The sequence below is a fragment of the Pseudorca crassidens genome, chromosome 2 (assembly GCF_039906515.1).
Source record: "Pseudorca crassidens isolate mPseCra1 chromosome 2, mPseCra1.hap1, whole genome shotgun sequence".
In the NCBI taxonomy this organism is placed as follows: domain Eukaryota; kingdom Metazoa; phylum Chordata; class Mammalia; order Artiodactyla; family Delphinidae; genus Pseudorca; species Pseudorca crassidens.
Window position 1 is genome coordinate 180726648 of NC_090297.1, and position 27554 is coordinate 180754201.

At 38.6% G+C, this 27554-nt stretch overlaps 1 protein-coding gene across 7 annotated transcripts in view; it reads left to right on the forward strand.

Moving 5' to 3' along the window:
• CRB1 (crumbs cell polarity complex component 1) overlaps nt 1–27554 on the forward strand; it is a 267978-nt gene that overhangs the window by 153971 nt on the left and 86453 nt on the right. The gene's annotated exons all lie outside the window — the stretch shown is intronic.

Sequence of the window (27554 nt, forward strand, 5' to 3'; positions counted from 1 at the left end):
AAAGCATGAAATAAATCTTGTAGTACATCACATTTCCCAACAATGTAAGATACCAGAAATCTTATAGGTAAAAGTGGGTTCTACAAGCATATATGTTTTTCTGGAATATATTTCTGTATTTACCCTACCTCTGAGATTACTTAAATTTCCTGTTTCTGTTTCTTACATTTGCCTTTTTTTTTTCTTATTTTTTCTGAATTGTTTGATCCTGGTATAGTGTAAGTATTTTTGTCAGCTACTTTAAATCCCTCTTGGAACAAGATAAGGGAGTTCTAAAATTTTTTATTGGGTTTAGGGTTATAAAGAAGAGATTCTATCAAAGTCAGAGGCCATTGCTAACGTTGCCTTATCAGATAAAAGAATATGGTTGACCAAAGAATCTGCAGATCCAAACAGGAGAGGCAGTGAAATGTTCCAGGGAAGTGTGTTGGCCTTAATTTCTGAAGAGCAGCCAAGAATGACTATATGAGTTAAGAAGTCCTGGGCTGCCCCAAGTATGGCTTAATGAAATTGCTTATTTTCCACTCGTGTGAATTCCAAAAATGGGTTCTCATAATCAATTGTCCTTCAAATAGTGATTCAGGGTCACAGGTTCCTCTCTTTTTTTTCCATCTTCAAAACGTGGTTTCCAAGTTTACCATGCTCTATTGCAACAAGCAACTGGTGAAGGAAAGACAATGGAGTGTGGCATCTAGAAAGTTTTTTATGGCCCTAAAAGTGGTGACTATGTCTTCTACTCACATACCATTGGTCAAATTTAGTTTTAGGACCACATTTAACTGCAGCAGAGACTGGGAAATCTAGTTTTGTGGTGTACCTAAAATAAAAAGAAAATGGGCTTCATGAAGAGTTATCCACTTTGTCTTCTCATTCTTTTGACATTTTCTTTGGCAAAGCAGAAGTTTTAAATTTTAGTGATGTTTATCAATTATTCCTTTCATGGATCATGCCTTCAGTGCTGTATCTAAAAAGTCAACTTACCCAAGGTTACCTATCAAGAGGTTTTCTCCCATGTTATCTTCTAGGTGTTTTGTAGGTGTTTCTTTTTGTATTTAGGTCTGTGACCCCTTTTGTGTTAATTTTTGTGAAGGGAGTAAGGTCTGTTTCTAGTTTCATTTTTCTGCTTGTGGCCACCACCGTTTATTGAAAAGACTGTCTTTGTTCCATTGAATTGCCTCTGCTCCTTTGTCAATGATCAGTTGTCTATATTTACATGAATCTGTTTCTGGGTTCTCTATTCTGTTCTATTTATCTATTTGTCTGTTCTTTTGCCTGTACCACACTGTCTTGATTACTGTCTTGAAGTCTTGAAGTTGGGTAGTGTCAGTCCTCCAACTGTGTTCTCCTTCAATATTGTGTTGGCTATTCTGGGCCTTTTGCCTCTCCATATAAACTTTAGGATCAGTTTGTTGATATCTATGTAACAACTTGCTGGGATTTTGGTTGAGATCTCATTGGGAAAAACTGACACCTTGACAATATTGAGTCTTCCTATCCATGAACGTGGGATATCTCTCCATTTATTTAGTTCTTTGATATCTTTCACCAGGGCTTTGTACTTCTACTCATATCAATCTTATACATATTTTGTTAGATTTATACCTAAGTATTTCATTTTGGGGGTGCCAATGTAAATGGTGTTGTGTTGTTAATTTCAAATTCTACTTGTTCATTGCTGTTATGTAGAAAAGCAATTGACTTTTGTATATTATACTAACCTTGTACTCTGCAACCTTGCTATAATCATTTATTAGTTCCAGGAGATTTTTTGTCAATTCTCTCATATTTTCTACATAAATAATCATGTTCCTGCCTTTTAAAAAAAATTAACATTTGCATGGTATGCCTTTTTCCATCCTTATACTTTCAACTTACTTATTGAACTTGAAGTGAGTTGCTTCTAAATGGCATATTAAAAAGCATATTATTGGGTCATGCTTTTTCAAAATTATGCTGTCAATCTCTGCCTTTTAATTGATATATTTAGACCATTTACCTTGAAGTAATTATTGATTTATTAGGGATGAACTCTGCCATTTTATTATGTTTTCTGTTTGATTTCTTTGTTTCTCTTTTCTTATCTTTCTGTGGGTTACTTGATCATTTTTTTAGGATTTCATCTTGATTTATTTATAGTATTTTCAGCTGTATTGTGTAGTTTTCATAGTGGTTGTTCTGGGTATTACAATATACACATGTAATTTATCATAGCCTATTGGTATTAACATGTTACAATTTTGGGTGAAGTGGAGGAAAACTTTATTTCCACTTAGGTCCCTTTGTCTTCCCCACTTTAAAATATCATTGTTTTGAGGATAAGATGGTATTATAATTCCTATTTTAATCATTACATATGATTTAGAAAACTCATGCAGAGAAGAGTGTTCTATTATATTTACCTGCCCTCTCCATTGTTCTTCCTTTCTGCCTTTTGCCTCAAGATTCTTATTCTACTGTTTACATTCTGTTTAAAGAACTTCCTTTAACCTTTCTTTAAGAGTAGGTATGCTGGGACTTCCCTGGCAAACCAATGGTTAAGACTTCACCTTCCAATGCAGGGGGTGCAGTTTCAATCCCTGGTTGGGAGCTAAGATCCCACATGCCTCAGGGCCAAAAAACCAAGATATACAGCAGAAGCAACTTTGTAACAAATTCAATAAAGACTTTAAAAATAGTCTGCATCAAAAAAAAAAATCTTAAAAAAAAAAAAAGAATAGATGTGCTAGTGACAATTCTTTTGGTTTTCCTTTATCTGAGAAAGTCTTTATTGCCCATTTGTTCCTGAAGTGTAGTTTGTTGAATATAGAATTCATGGTTGACAATTCTTTTCTTTCAGCATTTGAAAAATTCTACATCACTTCCTTCTGCACTCCATGGTTTCAAATGAGAAATCTGCTATCATTGAAATTGGCAGCTTTTCTCTGGCTACTTGTAGAGAAAAAGTGTGGTAGTGATAACACCTTCAACTCTGTCTTTAGTTTTCGGAATTTTATTTATGATGTGTCTCGGTGTCAATTTATTTGGGTTTTTCCTATTTGGAATTCACTCAGCTTTTCAAATCTGTGGATTTATGTCTTTTGCCAAATTTAGGATCTCTTTAGCCAAGTTTTTCTTTGAATGCTCTTTCAGCCCTACTCTTTTTCTTCTCCTGCAACTCTGATAATATAAGTTTTGTGTCTTTTGCTATTTTCCCACAGATTCCTGAGGTTCTGTTCATTTGTTTTTCTCTCCTTTGTTTAGAACGGGTAAATTCTATTGATCTGTCTTCAAATTCACTAATTTTATTCTCTTTCTCTTTCATCTCCTCTCTACTATTGTACCCATCCAGAGAATTGATTATTTCTCCTATTTTATTTTCCAGTTTTATAATTTCCATTTTTTGTAGCATCTAATTCCTTGCTGATAATTTCTATTTTTCCTTTCATTTCTATTTTTCCTTTTATCTACCTTTCCTTTTTATCTCAAGAGAATTTGTAATTGCTTATTAAATCATTTTATGATGGTTACTTTAAATCTTTGTCAGATAATTCTAAAATCTGATCCCGCTCAGGTTGAGTTGATGACATCAGTTCATTTTCTTTTCTCACTCAAGTTGTGGTTTTCCTGATTCTTGGTATGATGGGTGACTTTTCAGTCGTATCCAGGACATTTTGGATATTATGCTAGGAAACTGTTAGTCTTATTTGAATTTTTAAAATTTTAGTGGGCAGTCACCTTTTTATTTTGGGCAAACAGGTCATAGCCCACTTTTGTGGGCTATATAGGTCCAATAATCAGGTAGATTTCAGAATTGTGGCAGTGTTAGTTTAGTCTGCTTGGTATATCTGGTGCCACCAGGGCTCTCACTGATCTCTGCTGAGGATATAAATGACACAGTTTACTTTTTTGCAAGCTATACATATGTGCAGTTCTATCACTTGTTATATTAAAATAAATTTCCATCATGATGAAAAATATAATTGTGAATAATACATTTAATGACAGAGCTCCATTCAAAGAAACCATTAGAGTTGTTAAATATAGCTACAAACATTTCCATTTTTTTAATTATAATTAAGGATGTATTTGTTGCTCTTTACTACATGTACAGTTATGTTCCAAATTAAAAATGGTTTTGGTTGGATATTGAATGCAATTTTTTAGCTTTTTTATAATGTAAAAGTGAAATATACCAGAGTAGAAATTAACTGAGGGTCCCTGAAGACAGTACTCAGAGAGAGAGAGAAATAAAGAGAGCTTAAAGCCATGGAAAATGGGAAATAGTGAAAACATGGGTAAAAGGGGGCAGAGAATCCTAATGAGAGAAACCAAGCCCCTCTGAAGGGGGACCAGCTTTTACCAGGGTTTCTTCTGGGACTTTCAACAGGTAAGGCAAGTTGAGCCCACAGAAACCAGAAGTATTATTTGATAAGATGATTGAGAAAAGTCTGAAGATCCATTTAGGTATTTTAATGATCAGAACTGAAACTTGGAAACTCATGAGCCTAGATGCAATAATGGTTACTCTTCTCTAATAATCTCAAAATCATTAAAAAATATTCTTTGGCAAAATATCCTTACATACTGCCATAGCCAGTTTGTGCCTATAGCTGCAATGCTCAGCTTGAAATGAGAATGGCGCATAAACACTTGATTTAAAGTCTGTGCATTTACTTAAAACCCACATATTCACATAATTTTAATGGCAAACTAAATAATTCTATAATTGGAGAAGGCCTGTAGTTGAAAAACACTGTGCAGTCCAGTCCAAAGCTGTAAATTATCTTTATTTTGTATGACCATCCTTGACCGCTACTAGAAGGAATGTTGGCTGCTTCTTTCTATCATGTTTTAACTTTTCACTTTGGGGTACTGGACTCAGTTCTAGGGATATAATGATGAAAATACATGGTCTCTTCCCAAAGGAAAGTGAAAGAGCGGGAGGAAAAAGATGCACAAGAATACAAGACGGTATGATAACTGTCACAGTGAAGCCATAAAAAGGTACAGTCAGAGAAATCAGGAAAGAGGACCTATTGCTATTTTTGCCAGATAGAATTTAGTGGAAATTATGAGAATCCAAATGACTTGGTAGTTTTTTAATACAAATGATCATGTTGCTTCTAAAAATTAAGAAAGGATCTCATGACCTGTGTGCTTACCCTTGAAGCATCGTGTTCTAACCAAGTTAAATTGGAAACAATTGACTCATGTTTTTAATGTGAACATTTTGTTTCTGTTTATCAAAATGTGATAGTGATAATACCTTTAACAAGTTTCCCAACTGCTCGTAAGCCAAGTCCAATTTTCAGCTCTAACTTTCACTCACCAACTCCAATTAGCATTTACTCCAGCAAAGAGCAACACCATTGCTGGTCTCTGGAGTGCTTCCTTGTTGCCTCTGAGGTGGAGATTTTATTCTGCTTCACCCATCTGCTCTGTGCATGGGAAGAACTGAGCGGTGCAGCAGGGGATCCTGTGATGTCCTGGCTTCAAACCTTAGGCAGAAATAGAGGGGTTCTCAACAGTAAACACCCTGATGAGTGCCACCTGGCAAAGTGACTGTTCATGGGATCTCTCGTTCTCAGGTTCATCTGCCTCAAGCACAATGTTGTTAAAAATGAAGTGTTCACTTTTCCTTAAAAGTTAAATCCTGTCATTCTACCTAAATCCAACTAAAATAGGCACATAGGGCCGAACATGTGACATTGAAAGCTTCCTGTATTCGTGAAGCAATGAAGCAAGCATATGGGGCAGTCAGCATCTCCTGCCTACAGAGAAATCTTCCATAGAATTTGTTCATTTGTTGTTTTTGGCTCGCTGTTCTTAGAGATGCACTTTTTTCCTTACTTACAATTTCAAGTTTGAGAGTGTAGATCTTAAATAACTTGAACAGATATTAGATACACATATAAAGCTGTAACCCTAGAAGAGCCAACTTTGCTTCCATCCTTATTTACTTAATAGGGCATTTATTAATATTAATATTTTCAATAGATTAATCCAATTCATTTACCTTTGCTTTTACGATGAATATTAACATCTATAAACGAAACTCTTTTTAGTACATATGAGCACATTCCTGCTTGTACTACTTTTGATTCTGCTCTCTTAGCTACAACAATTAAGAAAGGTGTGTCACCTCCTTATACATAGATTGATTTTGAAAATCATGTTCATTATGCTTACTACCTACTATCAAAAAAGATATTATATCCAATAGGGAAATTTAACAGTCAAGATTTGGAAGATCAAATGCAGATCAGATCCAGAGATGGACATGTCTGTGAGACCATCAGGACGGAGACAGGGAACAGCGGCTTCACGGGCTGTGGCTGCTTTATTAGGTTAGCATTATTTTGTTGACTTACCATCAAACAAGCTAAGGCAAAGCTCTCAAATGGATAATCAGCAGACAGATGTCAGTTCTCCACATCAAGGATTCTGGCCAACGTGTATTTGAAAGAGAAAACAGTTTTCTAAAGCTAAAGAATAAAACCACTGCAAATCCTTCACCAGGAAATTCATAATTAAATTCTCAATAATCCACATCGTCATGCCACAGGCGCTGTCCTTGCAACTTGGATTCTGTTTTTGTGTGAGAGATGTGGGCCTCCACCATTTCTTAGACCTGTAAGGGAAGTACCATTCTCTAGTAATAGCCAGGGATTGTTAGAACAAGGACTTGAAACAGATGTTCAGAGAAGGGGTTGAAGATACTAGGAATTGTGCTTACAGGAGCCCACACGGCAAGCCTGCATATAACCAGGCCAGCTGCGTGTTTGCTGCTTGTGAGGATGGCCATCTGGAAACCCCATTCTGCTTCTTGCTGTTCAAGATCCCCCAGAGTTTCTTTAAGCATGCTAATCTTTAGAAAGAGCAACATTAGTGACCGCCAGCTGACCAAATCAAAGATTATGGCATTTACCAAAGTCCGCTGCTGGGATTGTTTATTCAGAACATTGTCTTCTGACATTAACACGGAAGACTCTTCAGAAACACCCTTCTCCCCCCGCCCCATCCGCCTCCCTGACCACCTCCACGTACACATTTGTCTGGAGCTTTACTCCAGCCCTGAGCAGCTCAGGTCCCAGGCCTCAGGAAAGCATCCAAAACCTTAGATCAACCAAATCTCTGACTAAAGGGTTGCATCTCTTTTTCCCATGAAAGGTTTTGTTATACCTGCTCTTGGTAAAAACCACCCCTCCTTCCGCAGTGGTCCTCTTCACCTCTTCCTAGTCAGCACTCAAGCAGCTATTCTTGAAAAGGCTGAAATCAGAGCTGACTGTAACTTCCTCTGAAGTCCGTCAGGAATGGTCTCACCGTGACTTACCAGTCAGCTTACCTCCATCACTCACAGATGTCCCAGCACCCCAGGTCTCTTCATTCCGGCCCATCAGGCCCTAGTCTCTGATGCCAAAATGCTCTGGCCATTGCCTAATTTCACCTGATTTCCCATCCTTTTCTGAACGTCCCACTCTATGCTAAAGATCTCAAAATTGATTATAAACTCAATTGTCACTCTCCTCAACCTCTTTTTCAAACATTTCTTTCACCTACGTGCTTTAGCTACAATCTAGCTATATTCTCAGGGTACTATTCTTCTGCAGCCCTCTCAAATGGCAGTTGTTTTTTATTCTTCTCCCAAATCCCATGTTCAACTGGTCCCCAAAGTCAACTCAATGTCCTTTTCACTTTATTTCTACCTCTAAGCAACTGCTCCTCCCTCTTCATTCAAATCCCCAACTCATTTGGAAGCATATGTCTTCATATACGATGGCACCTACTGCTCCTCCTCATTACAATCCTCCTCCCACCCCCTGACACCTTCACTTTAGTCATTGAAGATTTTAGTATCTTACTTTCTTATCATTCTTGGAGACACCCATATGGAATATCCCTGCAAACCTTATTTCCCAGTCATTTGACCTCGTTATTTCCAAATGACTCTGACTGCCACCCGGCAACTTCTACCCACTTCTGTGGTCACAGTGTAGACCTTATTGTCACCAATAACTCACTAAAAACCTCATTTTCCATCGTTCTATTCTCTGACCATAACCTCCATTTCTCCAGTTCACTTACATGCCAACACTTTTTCATTGCACCTAGTCAGTTGTTCCAACCAATTTTTTATTCATTGCCTCACCCTCTGTCTCAGCTAAGACTTCAGTCTAATACTGCAACTATTTCCTTGCGTATAACCTCAGCTCCCCAGATCCTGTCTCTCTCCATTGTACTTACCTGGTAAAAGTACACATAAGATTAAACCTCACACTTCATCTTCTGCACACCTACAGATAATTTGAGTGCGGCTGGAGAAAAACTCACAACTCACACACTTAACTGATGAATATCACTTGATATTTATGACCACAAATTTCCAGGAGACTCCTAGCCCTTAGAGAACACTTCTTTTCGAGGTCTACTTCCCAAGATGACCTTTTTATACTTTCTCTTTCTTCAAACTTCCATTACCTCCTCCCTCTTTGTTACCCTCAGTTATCATCAGGTTTCTAATTTCACTCAGAGAAGAACCACCTCATATTCCATCCACTAAATCTATTGGATCTGAGATTTGATTTTATCCTACTTACAAGTTCATAACTTAGTATGTTACTGCTTCATGGATGCTGGCAGAAGACATAAGGCTTTTGAGTAAGGAAAAAAAATCAAATATACTTCAATGAAATTTTTTAAAAGTCTGTGCCACCTCTTAGTGGTGCCAGCAGCCTTATCAGAGAATAAAGGCGTGTGGAATGTCCTTTGTTTATCTTGACTATCCATCCATTGTTGGGGGCCTTTATAAGAAAAAAAAATGCTACTGTCAGATTGCAGAAGGCCTGGAAAGCTGAAAACTAGAGTCAGCTGATCAGAATGGAACAGCAACAACATAACCTGAAAATGTATCTCTAGTGACAAGGTGCCAATGGCAGTCCCCAGGGAGAGTCAGAGATCCACTAGTCGATTTTCTAAGAGGAGACAGGAAAATGCTTCTCTGTGGAATGTGACCTCCTTCACTGCTGGACTATTGGACCAACTGTGGCAGGAGTCAGAGCCTGGCACACAGTGGTCCTTCTAGATCACAGTCATGTCTTCCCTGATGGTTGACCTATTGTTTTGTCTGGTACAAGAATGGATCCAGGCAGTGATAGCAGTGATCTGGGTGGTTCAGGCTTGATGGGCATCTTGATTTAGCCTCATCAGACAATGGGCCCTTCCCCTGGTGATCCGTGTGACTGGACCAGACTGTCCGATGGGCATTTGAAATTTGCTTCCACAATTGAAGGCCCTGAAGAGGAGGATCTTTAACCGGCCAGCCTGTGGTCTTCCAAGTGGCAGATCATTAACTGTAGCCCAAGAACTAGTAAAAACATAAAATGCCTGGTCCATAGGACTGTTGTCTAAGGCAAGGAGGACCAGCTTTCCATTCAGGCCATTGTGCTGACCAGACCTTATCTCAATCAGCTTTCTGGAGTTGTTGGGGCATGGATGACCAATGCTTTCCCATGAACACCATCAGCCTTTAACTTGGTCTGATCAGGCCCAGGCATAAGAGGATCCTAATCTCTGTGGATGGAGGGCCCCATTGAGTAAGTGGTTATATTCAAGGTAGTTGAATGGGGAATAGTTTTTTTTTCCCCAAAGGAATGGCTGCCACATTTTCATGTAAAACCAAAATGCTGCCAAGACCAAATCAGCCGTGATCTTGAATATATCATTCACGTTTGACCAACAAGGCCTGAAGGTCCTCTCCATATTTGCACTGAAGTCCAGGTTGACCATTCGAAAACGGGTCTGTCATGTCCGGGAGTCGCAGGTTGCCATGAATCAGGTGCAGTCAGTTGCAACAGAGATTAGTAGCTGCCTTTGTGTGTGTCTGTTTTCAGAGGGGTGTAATTGGATTAGACCAGGTATATTATACAGAGAAACAGCCTCTATCAATTCCCCAGCATCTAAAGCTCTGATACTCCTTTCTCCTCCTCAGATTCTACATTGTTTCTATTGCACCAGCCTGGAGGGGACAATACATGTGGCAAACCCTAAATGGGAGAAACCCCTCTGACACTTCTGGATTGGGGAAGTGCAGGCATAGAACCCATTATTTCCATTATATGTATGGATGTGGAAGCCACAGCTGTGCATCGATTCAGCCCAGGGTTCCCACCCATAAGGTCACTTTATCCTTTTCCTCTACCAGCCCCATCCAAACTCCATGCATTGAATTTGGATGCCATTTTTATCTCAGGAACACAGACTAAGGACTGTAACCCATGGTGACTTAGGAGATAAAGCAACAACCACCAAAAAACCCACACAGTCTCCCAGCTGGGAGTGCAGGAGTGCTAGGTGGGGGGAGGTTTGCCCTTGAGGAAGAGGGTGGAGGGTTACCGGAAAGCTGTTCACCCAGTTTGGTCCTTACTCCAGGAATGGAGTCCAAGCGCCAGAGCTACTCCCTCCCCAGGGTCTCCTGATGTCTGGTGAGCCCCTGGGCTGGGAGGCCCCTTCGTTTCTGCCCTTTGCACGCCCTGCCCTCTGCCCTGTCAAAGGAGGCTCACCAGGCAAGAGCAGCTCCACCTCTTGGTGAGACAGTGACTCAAGGTCCTGTGTGGACAGGGATATTTGTCCTTAAAGCAGCTGAAGTCATGTTACAGGGGGAGGGAGGTACCAAGGGTCATGCAGGGAGACAGCAGGTCCACACCACACAGTACGTTTTTGCATCATTCAGTTTCAGTTTCATGTGACTGCTTGTGACTCATCCAAACCAATCTATAACATTTTGGTCTATCTGAGGTTCTGTACTGAATAGCAAGGTCCTCATTGTTGACAGAATCTATTTCAGCTTCCAATTCTCCTTGACTCAGCAGCACACACCTGCTGCCACTCAGCTGGAGCTGTGGGGCTTGCTGCCTGTTGCCAGGACAGCATCCTTTCCTCCACCTGCCCAGGGAGATCTGGCAACCACCAGGGCATCATTTGGGGCTGCTTATTTTAATGCTACCCCCTGTTGCTCAATCTTAGGTAGGATGGTGCAGGTCCCCTGCTTTCCTGTCTCACCCATCACTTGGGGGAGAGGCCAGAGAGTCCTGCTCTGTCCCCGAACCCATCCTGAAAGGCCCTTGACATTCTTCTTCCAGAAAGCTGTGTCTCTGTCAGCATCTCATCTTTGTTGCCATAACTGTTGGGTCTGAGATTTAATTTTATCTTCCTTATAGCCAGTGAGTTAGCCTGTTGTTTCATCGATTCTGGCAGAAGACATAAACCTTGGGTTAGAGACAAAGGACTTTATTACTCACAGCACAGCAGGCAGCTTGAGCATTGAGTTCACATAGACTTTGCCAGCATGCAAGTCTTACACGGATGTGAGATGGGCTCAAATGGACGGGGTGCATGCAGTGAATGTGCAACACACAGGGGAGCAATCACTTGGGGAATCCACTGCTTTTATAGCAAGCAGCAAGCCAGTCTGACTTCTATCCCAAAGGGAGATGTAACCTCATCCCTCAAAGTTCCTTGCTGCAAAAACCAATGCTAAGTATTGGCCCAGGTAAAGAATGGTTAGGGTCTTGCATTCTTGGTACACCCATCAAGAATCTGCAGGGATGCTGAGTGCCAAGGGCAGACTGAGTCTCTACCACCTACTTATTTACCTGGGTCCTTGGGGGCACAGGAGGGAGGCCAGGGAGATCAGGAGAAGCAGGTGGGAGGGGCCCTCTAGGAGGAGCAGGAGAGGAGCAGAGGGTGATTGCCCCACCCACTCAGGCCCAGGGATCCGGCTGAGCTCCCAGGACAGTCCCCTGCCCTCCAAGGCCCCCCCTTCCTCTCCACTCCCCCCGGCCGCATTGGTCCTGGGGGCATAGGAGGGAGGCTGGGGAGATCAGGAGAGGCAGATGGGAGGGGCCCTCCCAGGCCCCAGACTGGAGGAGCAGGAGAGGAGAGGAGGGCGTTTACCCTGCCCACTCGAGCCCAGGAAGCCTGCTGGGCTCCCAGGTGAGGTACCCTGCCCTCTGAGACCAGGGGTGGGGGGCACACCTGGGCCCCTTCTGTTCCTTGAGCCTAATCCCCACCCCCCCACAGCCCCCAGGGCCTTTTCCAGCCCTGTGGGTCCTGAGCATTGGCCCCGCCCACCACCCAAACCTCACCCTTGCTTAGGCCCCACTCTCTACAGCCAAGGCCTTTCCCACCTCACTTTTTTTTTCTCTTTTCCCTCCTCCTCTTTTTTACTATTGTGGTACTGATGTACCTTCTGGTTGTTGATTCATCTATATTTTATTTTTACATTCTTTCTAACATATCTGTTAGTTTCCTAGTCTAATTTTATTTTTTACTTTGTTATTGTTCTCTCTCTCTTTTTTTTTTTTTGCCACCCCATGCGGCTTGCAGGATTTTGATTCACGAGCCCGGGGTCGGGCAGAGGGTCCTGCAGTGGGAGCTCTGAGTCCAAACCACTGGACTAACAGAGAACCTCAGACCCCAGGGAATATTCATTAGAGTGAGGTCTCACAGAGTTCCTCATCTCAGCACCAAGACCCAGCTCTACCCAATAGCCTACAAACTCCAGTGTTGGAAGCCTCAGGCCAAACAACCAGTAAAACAGGAACACAATCCCACTCATAAAAAAAAAAAAAATGAGGTGGCAAAAAAATATGTCACAGAAGAAGGAACAAGGTAAAAACCTATAAGACCAAATCATTGAAGAAGAAATAGGCAATCTACCTGAAAAAGAATTCACAGTAATGATAGTAAAGATGATCCAGAGTCTTGGAAATAGAATGGAAGCACAGATTGAGAAAATACAAGAAATGTTTAACAAAGATCTAGAAGAACTAAAGAACAAACAAACAGAGATGAACAACACAATAACTGAAATGAAAAATAACTAGAAGGAATCAATAACAGAATAACTGAGGCAGAAGAACGAATAAGTGAGCTGGAAGACAAAATGGTGGAAATAACTGCCGAGGAGCAGAATAAAGATAAAAGAATGAAAAGAATTGAAGACAATCTCAGAGACCTCTGGGACAACACTAAACACACCAACATTCGAATTAAAGGTTCCCAGAAGAAGAAGAGAAAAAGAAACAGTCTGAGAAAATATTTGAAGAGATTATAGTGGAAAACTTCCCTAACATGGGAAAGGAAATAGTCACCCAAGTCCAGGAAGAACAGAGAGTCCCATACAGGATAAACTCTAGGAAAAACACACCAAGACACATATTAATAAAACTAACAAAAATTAAATTCAAAGAAAAAATATGAAAAGCAGCAAGGGAAAAACAAAAAAATAACATACAAAGGAATCCCCATAAGATTATCAGCTGATTTTTCAGTGGAAGCTCTGCAGGCCAGAAGGGAGTGGCAGGATATACTTAAAGTGATGAAAGAGAAAAACCTACAACCAAAACTACTCTACCAAGCAAGGATCTCACTCAGATTCGATGGAGAAGTTAAAAGCTTTTCAGACAAGCAAAAGCTAAGAGAATTCAGCACCCCCAAACCAGCTTTACAACAAATGCTAAAGAAACTTCTCTAAGCGGGAAACACAAGACAAGAAAAACACCCACAAAAACAAACCCAAAACAATTTTGAAAATGGTAATAGGAACATACATATCAATAATAACTTTGAATGTAAATGGATTAAATGCCCCAACCAAAAGACACAGACTGGCTGAATGGATACAAAAACAAGACCCGTATACATGCTCTCTACAAGAGACCCACTTCAGACCTAGGGACACATACAGACTGAAAATGAGGGGATGGAAAAAGATATCCCATGCAAATGGAAATCAAAAGAAAGCTGGAGTAGCACTACTCGTATCAGATAAAATAGACTTCAAAATAAAGACTGTTATAAGAGATAAGGAGGGATACTACATAATGATCAAAGGATCAATCCAAGAAGATCTAACAATTATAAATGTTTATGTACCCAACATAGGAACACCTCAATACATAAGGCAAATGCTAACAACCATGAAAGGAGAAATTGAAAGTAACACAATAATAATAGTAGGGGACTTTAACACCTCACTTACACCAATGGAAAAATCATCTAAACAGAAAATAAATGAGGAAACACAAGCTTTAAATGACACAATAGACCAGATAGATCTAATTGATATTTATAGAACATTCCACCCGAAAGTGGCAGAATACACTTTCTTCTCAAGTGCACATGGAACATTCGCCAGGATAGATCACACCTTGGGTCACAAATAAAGCCTTGGAAAATTTAAGAAAATTGAAATCGTATCAAGCATCTTTTCTGAACACAATGCTATGGGATTGGAAATCAATTACAGGAAAAAAAACTGTAAAAAACACAAATACATGGAGGCTAAACAGTGTGCTACTGAATAACCAAGAGATCACTGAAGAAATCAAAGAAGAAATTAAAAAATACAGAGAAACAAATGAAAACACGACAACCCAAAACCTATGGGACACAGCAAAAGCAGTTCTAAGAGGGAAGTTTATTGCAGTTCAATCTCACCTCAAGAAACAAGAAAAATCTCAAATGAACAATCTAACCGTACACTTAAAACAACTAGAGAAAGAAGAACAAAGAAAACTGAAAGTCAGTAGAAGGAAAGAAATCATAAAGATCAGAGCAGAAATAAATGAAATAGAAACGAAGAAAACAATATCAAAGATCAATAAAACTGAAATCTGGTTCTTTGAGAAGATAAACAAAATTGATAAACCCTCAGCTAGGCTCATCAAGAAAAAAAGGGAGAGGACGCAAATCAATAAAATCAGAAATGAAAAAGGAGAAATCACAGCTGACACTGCAGAAATACAAAGGATTATAAGAGACTGCTACAAACCTATATGCCAATAAAATGGACAACCATGAAGAAATGGACAAATCCTTGGAAAGGTACAATTTTCCAATGCTGAACTGGGAAGAATTAGAAAATATAAACAGACCTATCACAAGTAATGAAATTGAAACTGTAATTAAAAGTCTTCCAACAAACAAAAGTCCAGGACCAGATGGCTTCACAGGTGAATTCTATCAAACATTTAGAGAAGCGCTAACACCAATCCTTCTCAAATTCTTCCAAAAAATTGCAGAGGGAGAAACACTCCCAAATTTATTCTAAGAAGCCACCATCACCCTGATACCAAAACCAGAAGAAGATATCACAAAAAAAGAAAATTACAGACCAATATCACTGATGAACATAGATGCAAAAATCCTGAACAAAATACTAGCAAACAGAATCCAACAGCACATTAAAAGGATCATACACCATGATCAAGTGGGATTTATCCCAGGGATGCAAGGATTCTTCAGTACACTCAAATCAATCAATGTGATACACTACATTAACAAATTAAGGAATAAAAACCATATGATCATCTCAATAGATGCAGGAAAAGCTTTTGACAAAATTCAACACCCATTTATGATAAAATGGGCATAGAGGGCACCTACCTCAATATAATAAAGGCCATATATGACAAACCCACAGCAAGCGTCATACTCAATGGTGAAAACTGAAGGCATTTCCACTAAGATCAGGAACAAGACAAGGATGTCCACTCTCGCCACTGTTATTCAACATAGTTTTGGAAGTCCTGGCCACAGCAATCAAAGAAGAAAAAGAAATAAAAGGAATACAAATTGGAAAAGAAGAAGTAAAACTGTCAACTATTTGCCGATGACATGACACTATACATAGAAAATCCTAAAGATGCCACCAGAAAACTACTAGAACTAATCAATGAATTTGGTAAGGTTGCAGGATACAAAATAAATGCACAGAAATCTCTGGCATTCCTATACACCAGTAATGAAAAATCAGAAAGAGAAATTAAAGAAACACTCCCCTTTAACACGACAACAAAAAGAATAAAATACGTAGAAATAAACCTGCCTAAGGAGGCAAAAAACTTGTACTCTGAATACTATAAAACACTGTTGAAAGAAATCAAAGATGACATAAACAGATGGAGAAATATACCATGTTCTTGGATTGGAAGAATGAATATTGTGAAAATGGCTATACTACCCAAAGCAATCTACAGATTCAATGAAATCCCTATCAAACTACCAATGGCATTCTTCACAGGATTAGAACAAAAAAATCTCACAATTCACATGGAAACACAAAAAACCACTAATAGCCAAAGCCATCTTGAGAAAGAAAAATGGAGTTGCAGGAATCAGGCTCCCCGACTTCAAACTCTACCACAAAGCTACAGTAGTCAAGACAGTGTGGTACTGGCACAAAAACAGAAATGTAGATCAATGGTACAGGATAGAAAGCCCAGAGAGAAACCCACGCACATATGGGCAACTAATTTATGACAAAGGAAGCAAGAACATACAATGGAGAATAGACAGCCTCTTCAATAAGTGGTGCTGGGAAAACTGGACAGCTTCATGTAAAAGAATGAAATTAGAACACTCTTTAATACCATACACAAAAATAAACTCCAAGTAGATTAAAGACTTAAATGTAAGACCAGGCACTATAAAACTTAAGGAAAACATAGGAAAAACACTCTTTGACATAAACCACAGCAAGGTCTTTTTTGACCTACCTCCTAGAGTAACATAAACAAGATGAAAAGACAACCCTCAGAATGGGAGAAAATATTTGCAAATGAAACAACAGATGAAGGATTAATCTCCAAAATATACAAACAGCTCATGGAGCTCAATGTCAAAAAACCAAACAATCCAGTTAAAAAATGGGCAGAAGACCTAAATAGACATTTCACCAAGGAAGACATACAGATGGCCAAGAGGTAAATGAAAAGATGCTCAACATCACTAATTATTAGAGAAATGCAAACCAAAACTACAATGAGATATCACCTCATGCCAGTCAGAATGACCATTGTCAAAGAAGCTGGAAACAATAAGTGCTGGAAAGGGTGTGGTGAAAAGGGAAACCTCTTACACTGTTGGTGGGAATGTAAGTTGATACAACCACTATGGAAAACAGTATGAAGATTCCTTAAAACACTAAAACTAGGACTACCATATGATGCAGCAGTCCCACTACTGGGCATATACCATGAGAAAACCATAACTCAAAAAGAGACATGCACCATAGTATTCACAGCAGTAGTATTTACAACAGCCAGGACGCAGAACCAACCTAAATGTCCATCGACAGATGAGTGGATAAAGATGGTGTGGCACATATATACAATGGAATATTACTCAGCCATAAAAAGAAAGGAAATTGAGTTATTTGTAGTGAGGTGGGTGGACCTAGAGTCTGTCATACAGAGTAAAGTAAGTCAGAAAGAGAAAAACAAATACCATATGCTAACACATATATATATTGAACCTAAAAAAAAATGGTACTGATGAACCTAGTTGCAGGACAGGAATAAAGAGGTAGACATAGAGAATGGACATGGGGTGGGAGGGCGAAGCTGGGGTGAAGAGAGAGTAGCATCAACATATACACACTACGGAATGTAAAATAGTTGGCTGGTGGGAAGCAGCAGCATAGCATAGGGAGTTCGGTTTGGTGCTCTGCGATGACCTAGAGGGGTGGGATAGGGAGGATGGGAGGGAGGCTCAAGAGGGAGGGGATATGGGGACATGTGCATACATATGGCTGATTCTCTTTGTTGTGCAATAGAAACTAACACCGTATTGTGAGGCCATTATACTCCAGTAAAGATCTATTTTAAAAAAACCCTGAAATCCTTTAAAATTTGGTTGAGTCCTTTTTTATGATTTCATGATTTCTTTTTAACGGATAATGTCAAATCTGTAGGAGTTATTATTGGGAATGTGATTACAATCACTTGTACAATGAAGCACTTTGCCACTTAAGGCAAGGTTGCCCCAGCTCTGTGCCTGCTGTTACCCTTTGGCGTTATCTTTAAGTATTTTTAGTTCATTGGTTTGTGACAAAGATAGCTTTACCAGTGAGATGTTTTAGTAGTGCTGTCCTTGCTGAGTTGGCTTCTTACATACAACAATGTTTTGTGGTTGTTTTTTCCAGTTTGACTTTCCTGGTTTATCTCCCAAAGTGTGTTTGGGGTAGGGGAGAAAGGAGATAGGATAAAGCTATGTATGGGTAGGCCCTGTTTGATACGTAAAACTTTCAATACTTCCCAAGTATCATACAATCATGCAGATGTTAGCCATTGTTTAAAACTTTTTAAACCCATCCAAGCAAGATTGCTAGCTCTCCACAAAGAAGTTGATTTTTATTTAAATTGGATTCACAGTTTAGATCAATATGTGTTTATTATTTGAATTTTTCCAGGTAGTTACATACGTGTTGTTTTAAATTATACCACCACTTTTATTGAAATATAGTTGATGTACAATATTATGTTAGTTTCAGGGGTACTGCATAATGATTTGACATTTACATGTATTATGAGATGATCACCAGGGTAAGTCTAGTAACCATCTAGCCCCATACAAAGTAATTACAATATTATTGACCATATTCCTTTTGCTGCATTTACATTCCTGTGACTTATTTATTACATAACTGGAGGTTTGTACCTCTTAATCCCCTCAACCTATTTTGCCCAGCCACCCCTCACCATCCCCTCCCTTCTGGGAGTCACCCTTTTGTTCTCTATATCTATGAGTCCGTTTTCATTTTGTTTTGTTTGTTTGCTTTGTTTTTTAGATTCCACATATAAGTGTGATCATGCAGTATTGGTCTTTCTCTGTCTTACTTATTTCATTTAGCATAATATCCTCTGGATTCATCCATGTTGTCACAAATGGCAGGATTTTATTTTTTCATGGCTGAGTAATATTTCTTTGCATATTACAAATCTTCTTTATCCATCCCTCTGTCAATGGACACTGAGGTTGCTTCCATTTCTTGGCTGTTGTAAATAGTGTTGCTATGAATATATGGGTGCCTGTATCTGTTCGAATTAGTGTTTTTGGTGGGTTTTCTTTTCTTTTCTTTTGTGGGGGTGGGCACTAAATACCCAGAACTGGAATTGCTAGATCGTATGGTGGTCCTATGTTTAATTTTTTGAGGAACCTCCACACTGTTTTCCACAGTGGCTGCACCAATTTCCATTCCCACCAACAGCGCAGCAGGGCTCCCTTTTCTCCATATCCTCACCAACACTGTTATTTGTTGTCTTTTTAATAATAGCCATTCTGACAGGTGTGAGGTGGTGTCTCATTTTGGTTTCGATTTGTATTTCCCTGATGATTAGTGATGTTGAGCATCTTTTGTGTGCCTGTTGGCCATCTGCATCTCTTTAGAAAAATGTCTATTCAGGTCCTCTGCCCCTTTTTTTTTTTTTTTTTTTTTTTGGTGTTGAGTTGTGTGAGTTCTTTGTATATTTTGGATATTAACCCCTTATCATATATATTATTTGCAAATATATTCTCCCATTCAGCCGTTGCCTTTTCATTTTGTTGATGGTTTCTTTGCTGTGAAAAGCTTTTTAGTTTGACATAGTCTCACTTGTGTATTTTTGTTTCTGTTTCCTTTGCTTTAGGAGACATATCCAAAAAAATATTGCTAAGGCTGATGTCAGAGAGCTTACTGCCAATGTTTTCTTCTAGGAATTGTATGGTTTCAGGTCTTACATTTAAGTTTTTAATCCATTTTTAGTTTATTCTTGTATATGGTATGCGAAAGTGGTCCAGTTTGATTCTTTTACATGTAGCTGCTCAGTTTTCCCAATACCATTTATGGAAGAGGCTGTCTTCCATTGTATATTCTTACCTCCTTTGTCATAGATTAATTGAACATAAATGTGTGCATTTAAGTGTATTCTGGGATCTGTATTCTGTTCCATCCATTTATGTGTCTGTTTTTGTGCCAATACCACTCATTTTGATGACTGTAGCTTTGTAGTATAGTTTGAAATCAGGGAGTGTGATACCTCCAGCTCTGTTCTTCTTTCTCAAGAGTGTTCATAGCTGTTCTATAGATATAGATTAGCCTGGTTTACTCCCATCTTTCTTCATTCTCAATCTCTCTCTCTCTTGCTTTGCTCACATCTCTCTTTTTCTATTTTAATGGTTCTTAATAAATACATTAAAATTTTATACGATAGATTCCCTAATCCAAAACTCTGTCAACGCTTCTTGACGGAAGAGGAAATAGACTCACTTTTAATGCCTCTGAGATGAAGCTATGTAATGAAGCTATTTCAGGCTCATTTTCAACTCCTCTCATCATGGTCTGACTCTGACAAGGAAGGTCTTTATGAAACATTTCATAAGTATCACAGATACTCTGCTGCTAAAGCCATATGTATATAGTACAGTCTGCTTAATGGGTTTTCTTTAGAAGCCTCCCTCCTGAAATTGTAGTTTACTTTCTCCTGAAAAACCTCACTAATCCAGATATGGTGATTCCTCTTCCTTTTTTTGTTTTTGTTTCTTGTAAACATTTTATCGAGGTATAACATATGTGCAGAAAAGTGCACACGTCATACATTTATAGCTTCATAAATTTGTTGTAAAGGGAGCACACTCATGTATCAAGAATCCAGATCAAGATAATGATTAAACATATGCTACTCTCTTTTGAAGGAGACAACTAGAATCAGCATAGGTAGTTACAAAAGCAAAACTCAGTTCAAAGGAATGACTTTTAGACAATTAAAGCTGTCTTACAAATGGTACAAGCATCCTCATGAAGAAACAGGGTTCTGTGGGATTGGAATTGCTCATGGGTAGGAAAGATGAGATCCTGGATTGAGTGGTTGGTTGAACTGGATGACTTCTTTGATTCTTTCCAACTCTAAAAATGTATGTAAAAAGCAAACTAAAGATCAATGTCCTTGTGGTAGCACAAGGCAATTATAAATGTGCACAATGAAATTCTATTTTCTAATTATCATTGAAGATGATATTTAGAAGACCCTTTAAAATGACTTTTCAATTTCAGGAAGCACATTAAGAATAGTAGGATGGGTTTTTTGTTTTCCATATTTATAAAATATTTTATTATAAATTTAGAATACTATCAGTGACATCTTGGTAGGAGGTTAGAATAAGTTTCATAAGATGGAAAATTTATACCTACCCTCATTCTTTGGGTCAGTTTTGGCAAATAGTGAAATTTTTATGCCTCTTCTTATTGAAACTAACATAATTTTATTTTAACGCAAAGATGCTGCCTAGGTAATGACTATAAAACTTTTTTTGTAACTCTGCACCCAATATTCAACAATAGAGTTAAGATTTCATTTTTTGTGCACCTTTTCATGATGGGGAACTTTGTTTCTTTAATATTCTTCCATATGTGACCATTTCATTTTGTGATTTAAATGTTTTAATATGTTACTTTGTTTCAATGATTTAATAAGTAGGAAGAAAGAGGCAAATAAAGATAAAAGCTGTCTAATTTTCTACTTAACACCTGGGTTCTGCAGAGCCTAAGGTGATTAAATTGAAGGCAGCATTCCTTCTGCGTCACCTATTAAACAAATATTCTGGAATATCATCAAAAGTTTTGACAAAGGAGAATCATTTCTTGTATGGGAGGTTAAACAAAGGCCAGGGCCTCAAATTTATCTATTTCTTTGAGTGAGCTTTAACACCATTGACCTGGCCAAACTCCAATACCATTCATTATATCTTGCCTGTCTCAATCGCCCTTGAAATTTTAATAAGGCCCTATATTTCTTCTCTTAACCCACTTTCCTACTATTGCTTGGAGCAGCCATCCAGCTGTGGTCTTTCACTTAAGTAGCTAGATTTATCTAGCAGTTAAGGGAATCCCTGTATCTCTCATTCCCCCCACAGAAGCGGGAAGAAGCTCAGAGAATTTGTTCCAGTGAAAAGATTTGAACAGCTTAGACAAATAGGTAAGGAAATTCAAGTAAGATAATCCAATTTCTCGTAGTGCATTCATTAGGAAAAATGATAGAAGCAAGCACCCAGCTGAGCACTTAACTTCAACCACAGTTAAATTCTGCAAAGCTCCAAAGGTAAAATGCTACAAGAAATTAAAACACCGGGAAGCTTTGCACCAAGATAACTTCCAGATCATCTGAAGCCTTTTTTGCCTTTGAATTCTCACAGTTGGCTCTTGGGCGCTTTGATCCATCCAGTCTGAACACATCACCACGCCAAGTTACACAAAGCAGCCCAGCAGGACTGAGAGGGCCCAGGAGCCAGCACCGTGTGTGTCTGGCGCATCTCTCCTCGTTGAACTGTCCTCGTTGGTAAGAATTTTTAGCACGCAAATCATACCTCTCAAAGCAGTAGAAAAAGGAAGAGATTCCTCAGCGCCTCGCTGTTTCCAGTGAAGGATATGTTTCTTTTCATGACCCTAGTATCTCATCTGACAACCATTCCCTTTTGAATTATTCCTCTTAGATCCTGACAAATCATTAATTACTATCAGCTTTATGACTCTTCATTTAAGCAATACCTCACCAGCACCTTCAGGCAACTTCTGTTAAATGGGTCCCTCATTCTGGTTTACTCTCATCCCTCCCCCATTTTAATATTGTAGCTTGTTCAGGCAGTGAACATTGGAGTAATAGGAGAATTTTGCAGTGATTTTAAAGAATATATTATAATAGAGAGATAAGATGAGAATAGATTATGACTATAATTGGCTCACTCAGATTGTCTGCCTAATCCCCATTTACTACATATTTCACCAACAAATTTAGATCATAGCAAGCATGCTGAGAAAATAAACACTTATATTCTTTCAGATGCACAGAATAAGTAATTATTTTCTCTAGGGCCTTACAGTGATATCTTTGAAAGGTTTTCTCCATGGAGAATTAGGACATCAATTTAATTTGTATACGTGTAACTAAAAGGGCTTCCTCGATAAACATAATTAATTTTTGTCCTTTGTAATAAATTCTCTGGCTGTAATGTATATAATTGATTTGGTCAAACCACGAATCTATAGAAAATGATTAAAGACACAAGAGGTTATGCCTATAGCCTTCAGTTTGTCAGATGACAGCATAACTCATTGCAATAGCAATAACGAACATTATTCCTGCCTCAAATTAATATGAAAACTTAACACGACCACTTAACTCACATGAAAAATTTTGGAAATTTACATGCTGATTGGCAAAGTCAAGTACATACCAACCAGTGAGATAGCTGAGCTCCTTAAAAGTGTTCTGCACTCTTTAATGTGAGGGAGCTGAATAATTTATGGGCTTTACGGAGTAAACTCTTCCCCACAGATGGGTTTGATGCTTTCCAAATGGCCTCTCCTCCTTTAGGCTGTAAGAATTTGGCTAAATATGCAATTTTCAAATACATATGGTGTGCCTAGCACTGTGCTAGGCATTCCTTTATTAAGCCAAGTGAAGAGAAACTGATGGTGATTGGGAGCATGGACCATGGGGCCAGACTTCCTTGGTGTAAAGGCAAATTAGTCTATGTGTCTGTCTAGCTCCTCACTTACAAAATATAGATAAAATATTACCCTCATTTACACAGTGCTTGTAAGGAATAAATGAGTTAATATGTGCAAGATGGCTAGAACAGTTCCTGGTGCAGAGAAAGCCCAATATAAGTATTTTCTATCATCATGTGTCCTCCTTGAGGGCAGTGATAGTGAGGCTCACCATTTCCTTTCTAATACCTGGCACCATGCCTGATGCAGACTTGATAACTGGTAAAGTGTGTGATAAAGGAATGATGAATGAATGAATTCAGTGAAAATGTCTCACCTCTTTTAATGATATATAGACATTTCAAATTTGTTACTTCATTTAATAATTTACTTATTTATTGGCATAAGAAAGCAAATCTCAGAGAAGATGCTACAGTGGTCCTTCTAAGATGGTAAGATATTTTCCAAAGGACCATCTGTGTTATAAAGCAGCCTGTTTTAAGTGTCAAGTGAACCTGCTTATCAATTGCATCCAGCCGAAGCTGCAAAATTAAAAAATATGCCCAAACCAAAATTATCATTGAATAAAAAATCACACATGTATGTATCTGGATGTACAATAACAGTTATGATCATGCACTCAACAAATAGTAAGAGCAGACTCTGTGCCAGCCACTGTTGCATGTCCTGAAAATATGAAACAGACATTAATCTCTGCCTTTGTGCGATTTACATTCTAGGGAAGGAGGAAGAAAATAAAGGTATATACATAAGAACTCATTTCAGGGTACGTTTTGCTGCTTTTTTAAACTTCCCTGACCTCCCAGGATGCAGTTCTTTCTACAGGAGTTAGATTTAAATTCTTCTATAGCAGAAATAGAAAACTGATGACTTCCCTGAAAAATCTCCTAGGCTAAGGTTATTTGCCCACTATTTTTGGTGCAGAATTCTGGAGCTCTGTTCTAGAGTCATTCAAGGACTTGAATGGGCCCAAAGTTACATTTTGAGAGTTCTTGGCCCCCACCCCTATGTTCTTCTCCCCTCTCACTTGCAAACCCCTCCCTCCACCCCACACACCTCTTTGGTTTGTGCAGTAAACGGATCTTCTTTCAGTCAACCCATAAGATAACTGTATCACTATGGAGTTTCAATATGAACCCCAATTAAAACTGTTGATATTTGGGAAAGCTAAAATAGGGATCATACTCACAATTCTTTCCTTGAGATTTTCTAAGATGCATCTGAAACTGCTACCCTCTCCACTTACCTGCTTCTTGCAAATACCTTTACATGACTAGGTGCCTAGGGTTGGTCCTGAGGGCCGAATTAAGGATCTGACGCATATAGAAATGCTTTACTTTTTCCATAGAACTGCTACTTAAGTTAGTTACTCTTTGTTAAATGTTGAATGTCTTTGTCAAATGTCCCTTATACAAAGACCCTTCTAAGAAATTTTAGAGTTCAAAATTGAAAGAAATTTCTTTCAACAATGTGATATGCTGCTTCTCTCTGTGGGACAGTGTGACCTCAGAAAAGTCAAAAGTGTGACCTCAGAAAAGTCACACCTCTTTGGTTTGTGCAGTAAACGGATCTTCTTTCAGTCAACCCATAAGATAACTGTATCACTATGGAGTTTCAATATGAACCCCAATTAAAACTGTTGATATTTGGGAAAGCTAAAATAGGGATCATACTCACAATTCTTTCCTTGAGATTTTCTAAGATGCATCTGAAACTGCTACCCTCTCCACTTACCTGCTTCTTGCAAATACCTTTACATGACTAGGTGCCTAGGGTTGGTCCTGAGGGCCGAATTAAGGATCTGACGCATTAGAAATGCTTTACTTTTTCCATAGAACTGCTACTTGTTAGTTACTCTTTGTTAAATGTTGAATGTCTTTGTCAAATGTCCCTTATACAAAGACCCTTCTAAGAAATTTTAGAGTTCAAAATTGAAAGAAATTTCTTTCAACAATGTGATATGCTGCTTCTCTCTGTGGGACAGTGTGACCTCAGAAAAGTCAAGGCATTTCTCTTTTTGTCTCGGTTGCCATGAAACTCAGAGTTCATTTTTTTCTCTTCTCAAAACTCCTCTGAAGTACTATCATTGTCATCATTCGAATTTCACAAATGAGGAAATTAAGGCATAGAGAGATTCAGTAACTAATCTTCCAGGGTCACACAGATAGCACAGGGCACAGCGGGGACCTGGACCCAGACCACTGGGCTCCGAGCACTCCCAGGTGGGCCATGCTGTGCCCTGAAAAGAGAAATCCAGAGGCCTGGGCCCATGTCCCTCCTTGACAACCTGGCACCAGTAGCTGGTCCTGGAAACAGCCCTGCCTCTTCAGATGGTCACCTGGTGTGTGTGGGCATCTCAGTTTACGACCCTTGCCTTAATTCTAACTTCAGAGCATATTGTCTTGAGATGGAATTGCATCTTAAATATATTTTCCACATTCTGTAGGTGTAGGCTCTCCTTGAAGTCAGTTAACATTCATGAGTCCCCCAGGCCTCCATAGCTCCCTGTGAAGCCCTCAACAGTGACAATAAAATGGGCACATGAGCACAGAAATACCTTTCACTGTGACTTGCAGAGCATAAAGGCAGTTTTACCTAAATTATTCCCCAAAGCATTTCACACTTAATTGTTCAGCATTTACGGATAATGAGGACGTGAATGACCCCCTTTGCTATTTACATTGCTCCTTTGCCCGCATGCGGTAGTCACTGCCTTAGAGAGAGATTTGGGTACCACCTGTTCTCAGTCAGTTATCTTTTCTCTCCAGTAAAGATTTTGGATAGAAAAAAGTACAAGTAAAAACTAATCTCCTTCATTAAAGGTGGAGAGACGTGTAATAAAAACGGGACTTGCTCTGCACTTCAGAGGATCAGCAGAAACCTTTGAAGGATTTTCTATCTGAGGAGTTTCCAGGGAGGAAGGGATGTGATTTAGTCAGCTAGCCAGCTAAGCTCATTAATTCACGCAACTTGTTTCTAAAACGGGAATCTTCCTTGGAAATTTTGCTATTGCAAACCTTTTTTTTTTTCCCCATATCACAAATTCTAGCCTCTGAGACGAACTGCTGTTGTTAATTTGTTAAATTAGTTGTACAATTGTGCATTGTCATTTGTTAAAATTGTTTTACTGATTCCCAAATTGTAATTTAAATTAAAAAGCAATGGAGGATTTGCTTTTTCCAAAACAATGTCTTTTTTTAATGTAAATAGATAAATGAGGCATTTTTAGAAAATGCTCTCTGTAATTCTCTTTGATATTCTACCCGAAAAGCATGCTATATAATGTAAGATGTAAAATTATGAAATAGGAAGTAAGTTTTCAGGTTTCTCTTCTTTCTTGAGTCTTTTTCCAACTCTTCAGGGTACTGGTTTCAACAGGTTATTTATAATAGTAATAATAATAATATATTAGAATATATTATACTCTAACAATACATATTCTATATATAACATTAATGTTAATAGAATATATTAATATATTGACATCAATATAGATACATTCATTAATATTAATTCTAATATAATATATACTATTATAAATACACCATTATTATTAATAGTATTATTCTTACTCTTATAATTTTTAGGCAACCTTTACTTGTCCTGGATTGGGGGAAGGTGGTCAAAGGGTACAAACTTGCAGCTATAAGATAAATAAGTTCTGGGGATCTAATGTACAGCACAGTGACTAGAGTCCTCAGTACCATTTTATATAATGTAAAGTTGCTCAGAGAGTAGATCTTAAAAGTTTTCACGACACACAAACATACACAAGAGTATGTGAGGTGCTGGAGGCGTTGATTAACCTTCTTGTGGCGCCCGTTCCTCAATATATTCAATATATGTATATCAGATTATCATGTTGTACACCTTAAACTTATACAAGCTTGTAGATCATTTATATCTCAATAAAGCGGAAAAAAGAAAAAAACATAGCCTAATTAAAATATTTAAATCCCCTTCCTTTCTCATAAAAATTACAACCCCAGAGTTTCTCCTTGATTCTTGATGATCAAATGTCTTTTTAAATAGAGACACTTCCTATTAAAATTATCATTTTTCTAGTCTGAGGCCTTTAAGAATATGCTGTGATAGGACTTAACAATAAGGTCATGCAAGCATAGTTACTTATCCATTGCAGGTTCATATATTTTGGAGCAAAAACATTTTTTTTAATTCCTAGAACTTGTCTCAATACTTTCCAAAGAAACTGTTTCCCCGGGCAAGAGTTGAAGGCAGAGCCAGTTTC